The sequence below is a fragment of the Tiliqua scincoides genome, chromosome 3 (genome assembly GCF_035046505.1).
Source record: "Tiliqua scincoides isolate rTilSci1 chromosome 3, rTilSci1.hap2, whole genome shotgun sequence".
NCBI classification, from domain to species: Eukaryota; Metazoa; Chordata; class Lepidosauria; order Squamata; family Scincidae; genus Tiliqua; species Tiliqua scincoides.
Window position 1 is genome coordinate 131,711,183 of NC_089823.1, and position 5,469 is coordinate 131,716,651.

Genomic DNA, 5,469 nt, shown 5'->3' on the forward strand with positions numbered 1-5,469 from the left:
CTGCGCATGCGCCGGAGCGCGATGCCGACTGATGCGTCGCGGGGGGTTCTGAGCGTCTCTCATTGGCTGTGGAACAAACTCTTAGAGTAGTGGTTGTTTTGTCTTAGGCACTAAACTTCCTGGCTTCGTTGGACGCCACTTAGTGGGATAAAAGTGGTAGCTGCTCATAAGGCCAATAGGGGGATCTGGAACTTTACTGAAGCAGTGACTGGGCAGAACAGTGTCCTCCTGTCCCTCCAGGCTGAAGCAGGGCAGGTTGATACTTGTACCAGTTGAGACTTTGTATCAATTGCTCCACTCCAGTTAACACTGTGGCTGCAATCCTTTCCTGAGAGTAAGCCCCATTGAACAAAATAGGACTTACATCTGAGTAGACCGGGTTAGGTTTGTGCCCTGTGGCTCATGTAGTTTGGGATGATGATGATGATGAACCAGCTTCAAGGCATCTTCTTCACTATTCTTTACATCGGGGTGGGCTAACTTTCAGCTTCAGGGATCCTGGACCTTTAACCATAGCGGAGGAGAGAGAATTTCAGCAGGTACAGCTGATGTTGCACCTGCTAAAATTCCCTCTCCTATACAATGGTTAAAGGTCCAGGATCCCTGAAGTTGACAGTTTGCTCACCCCTGGTTTGAACCAAACTCCATATATCTTGGCTGTATATTTGAACAGTGTTTAACAGCGATTCTATTTCAGATGGTGATTTTCCATATAGCTTTAGATCAGTGTTTCTCAAACTGTAGGTCAGGATCCACTAGGTGGGTCACGAGCCAATTTCAGGTGGGTCCCCATTCATCTCAATATTTTATTTTTAATATCTTAGACTTGATGCTACCATGGTATGTAACTGCATTTGGGGAAATGTTGACAGACCTATACTTTAAACAAGCTACTATGTATTTTCTTTTAATAATGATAGTAAATGGGACTTATGCCTTGGTAAGTGTGGGTAGGACTGTTAAAATTTTCCTGCTTGATAATGTCACTTCTAGTCATGACACCACTTTCAGTGGGTCCTGACAGAGTCTCATTCTGAAAAGTGGGTCCCAGTGCTAAATGTGTGACAACCACTGCTTTAGATCATCCATGTAAAGGAGGTGGGAAAGCTTGGGAGATGTTTTGATACAATAACAACAAAACTGGCTTATAAACAAGATCAAATGAACACGAGGAAAGAAAAATGGCAAAGCAAAGCACTCCATGGCCAGTACATAAAAGACATTGCAGGAAATGCTGACAACAACAAAACCTGGCACTGGCTAAGAACAAGTGGATTGAAGAAGGACACAGAGGGATTCATTTTGGCTACCCAAGACCAGGCCAATGTACATATAGAGCCAAAACTGAGAAAACATCTACAGGCAGAAAATGTCGCTTGTGTAAAGATGCTGATGAAACGGTGGATCACCTGGTCAGGTATTGCAAGAAGATTCTGCAGACTGACTACAAAGAAGGGCACAACAGAGTTGTGACAATAATTCATTGGAACGTGTTGAAAGGATAACTGGCTTCAAGTAACAACTGGTAGAGTCACAAAATTGAAAAAGTAGTAGAGAATGAAGAAACCAAAATGCTCTGGAATTTTAGAATACAAACTGACAAACATCTGCCACTCAACGCACTAGACATAACCATTATTGATAAGAAGGATAAGAAAGTCTGGATAGTAGACACTGCAATACCTGGTGACAGTAGAGTAGAAAATAAAGTACTGGAGAAAATCACCAAATAGAAATTGAAAGATTGTGGCACAAGAAAGCAAGAGTAATCCCAATAGTCATAGGGGCTTTGTGTACTATCCCGTAGCACCTGGAAAAGCACTTGAACACCATCGGGATGAGTACAAGCACCATCAGCCAATTAAAATGGCCACCTTACGCGGAACAGCAGGGCTCCCCAAGCATCAGAAAGTGAAAGTGGAGTGATCGTGCTCCACTTTCACTTTCTACAGCATGTGAAAGTGGGGGTCGTGTCGCTGCCATACCCCTGCCACCATCCCTTAAGGGGGCAGAATCCAGGGCCCTCAGGCTGGGGTGTTGCGACACCCCAGTTTGAGAAGCCCTGATATACACTAAGCCCCCATGATATAAAGTGGTTCAATTCCCGAGGTTTGTCTGGAAGATGGAATGCACGTAGATTCAAACAGCTGTGTTTTTTTTTTAAGACCCAGTGCTTTGTGTCTGTGCAAAACCACTATGATGAACAGACTGTGCCTACACGGACATCCGTAACTTGGATGTGCCAAAAGTGCTAACACAGATATCCGTAACTTGGACTTCTGTAACTCCAATGCCCATAACTCAGGAACCCAGTGTACACATTTTCCTTGGAGTTGATCTCATTGAACTCAGTGGGACTTGCTTCTGAGCGGACGTGGGCAGAATTGCACTGGTACTCCTCACAGGGTTGTGGAAAGGGCCACATCAAGAGAATACTGTATATGCGAAGTGCTTGGCACACTCAGAAAGCACTATACAAATGCTAAGTATTATGATCTATGAATTAGTTCAGGGTCAAGCTCTCACTGAGCCCCCCCCCCATAAATACACAGTTTAGATGTATTCAGCATCTTTTATTCAAACTACAAAATTTAAAATATTGAAATAATACAAAAATATTGCACATTTTAAAACATTAGATTGTTTTCCCATTATTAAAACATGTGGGACTTACAATGAAATACTATATTGTATCTCATCTCCCCAATCCTAATGCCAAATTAGCTCAAGCGGGCCAGTTTGCACTCCCTGTCCCCATCAGTTATATTTTTCCAACCCACACCTCGACATTCCACTGACTGTGCTCAATTCTCATTAAGGCTAGGTTTTCTTTTTTCTTCTGTTTTAATTTTCAAACCTGACCAGTTTTATGTGCCTAGGGAGTCCTACAAATATGTAGAAACCACTATCTTGTTTGTGAGTGGCCCTGAATACAAACTCAACACCTGATTTTGCTGCCCTCAATTAAAAAAAGAAGAAGTCAATTTTAAAGGCCATTTATACTGGCAGCACAAATTTGGAGGTGAACTTATTCCATTCTCCAATCCTCAGTGTCTGTCCAACATTAGTGAAAAGTTGGTTTAAGAACATAGGACATAATTCAACTTGCCTTGTAAGAACTAGTCATCCTGGGTAAGAGTGATCAACCCACAAAAGATACAGCCAACCAGGTCAACAAAACTTGGATGAGCATTGCAACACAAGTGAAAGATGCATATCAGATGTACATTTGCTTCCACAACACTTAATGCACATGAAAGGTTGTTTCCATGTGTGAACTAAAATGCGGTGGCAGAACCTGACATATATCAAGTGTTTGTACATTCAGCTCTGTAGGGACTCAGCTGCTTTCTGCAGGTCTGCTATCTGAGCTGGTGTAACCAGAGATTGACCCTAAGATTTCATGTGTGCAAAGCATGTGCTCTAGTACTGAGCTAATATCCTTTCCTACCTCCCCAGCCCTTTGGATGGCAATCTTGCATGTTAGCATCTGCATATAATTTGCTTTTATGAGAGCTGGCTTTAGAGCAGCATCACATTAAAGTTAGGAATATACTGTATTAAGATGTTTGGCAGAATAAGCCTATATCTATTTGGAAGTAAGTCTTAGTGTGCTTAATGGGGGTTACTCCCAGGAAAGTGTGTGCAATATTGCAGTCCAAGTTAAATATAATGTTCTGTTAACTTTGTATTTATAATTAACATCATCATCATCATTGTTGATCATTGAAGATAGTACGGAACCAGCAGCTGTTTGCTGACTTTGCCAGATGCCTGCTAATCATATAGAATGTGTCTCTTCATGCAGGAACAAGAAGGGGTTTGCTCTGACCCTTTGTTCTTTATAGGGGGCAGATTCTATCTTTTGGAACTGCAGACTGTGTTGTTTGACCTGTTGTTTTTTTGTAAAGGTAACTTTTCTGGAGAATTTTCATTAGAAGAGCATATCAACTATCTTTTTAGATTACATTGTACCCTTGGGTTAGTTCGCAGGTGAGTTTATGCTACAGCCAAGGTTATTACCAGTTGTCCTTAATTTGCAATTTTGTTTCCCTTTTGTTGCCCACTGAATTATTTGTTTAAAATATTTATATTCCAGTTTTCCCGGGAGTCAAAGCAGTATTGCACAAAGCAAATTCTACATTGCACCTCCTGCCAAAAAGAAAGAGGGGGACTTTGATTTCTAACACAAGATAATTTGCTTTTTGTTCTGGATCTCCTATAAAGAAAGTACTGCAACTACATCCCTAGTATGTCATTGAGGTCACATATTAAGTCCAAAACAATGTTTTGCTTTTATTACTTTGACTATAACTGTGTGTCTGTTATGTATGCCAAATAATAAATTTGGCTAAGCAAATTTGATATGTGATAGATTCTAGTAGGCATCTCTCTCACCCCCATGTTATTTAGGGTGCAATCCTAACCCCTTATATCAGTGCTTTCCAGCACTGACTTAAGGGCAATGCAGCTCTGATGTAAGGGAACAAACATTCCCTTACTTTGAGGAGGCCGCCGTGAGTGACACCCAACTGCAGGATGCAGCACACGTTCCATTGGCACTGCTATGCCAGTGCTGGAAAGCAATGACATAAGGGGTTAGGATTGCGCCCTTAATGTCTTGCATTTTTTGGCCAAGTTGCATTTTTGACCAAGTTACTGAGAAAGTAAGTTAACCCTTTGGAGTAGTTGGGTGGCCAGGGTTTTAACTGTAGTAACTCCTCTTCCCTATTTAGACTTTCTAGCGCTTAATAAATAGTAGCAGTCTATGGAAATGGAATTATAATGTACGATAGGATGAATGTAGTCCCAGCAATAAAGCTGAAGTCATTAATCTTGCATTTAATCTAGTTTTCCAGTTTCCTCAAGGATTCAGAAGCAGAGTTTTTTTTTTTTTAAACATAGGAACTTGAGTTATGCCCAGATTTATATACTGAAAAAGGTAGTTACTGAAAATCAGCAATGAACAGAATTGTCTGAAAGCTGGTTCCGAATAGAAACACACTCAGAGCTCAACAACTGGAGGCTGCTGGACCAAATCTAGTTTCCTGAGCTGTACCACCTGTTCCCCTTCAACTTGCCAGCCTAGAAGCAAAAGAGATGTAGAGGAAGTGACATCTGCAAAACACAGCTAGTTGGCAGAGTGAAAATGTAGTTTTGGCCCACAGATTCCCTTTTCAAAATGGTTCTCCAGGACAACCATTTGTTGGCTAACCAGGGATCTATATTGATTTCCTGAGGCTGATTCCATTTGAGGCTGACTTAAAAATATATATATATATATATAAGGAAAAGGTGAAATCTATAACCCATTTTTGCCTAGCTCCCAGGTGTACACATTTGGTCCCTGTTGCATATATGCAATGTTGGGCAGCAATGGCTTAAAAGGATGCATTAGTCAGTCAATGAATCTCTTTGCAAAAAAAAAATCTAAATACTGTAAAATCAAAGTTTAAAAAGTGGTACAAC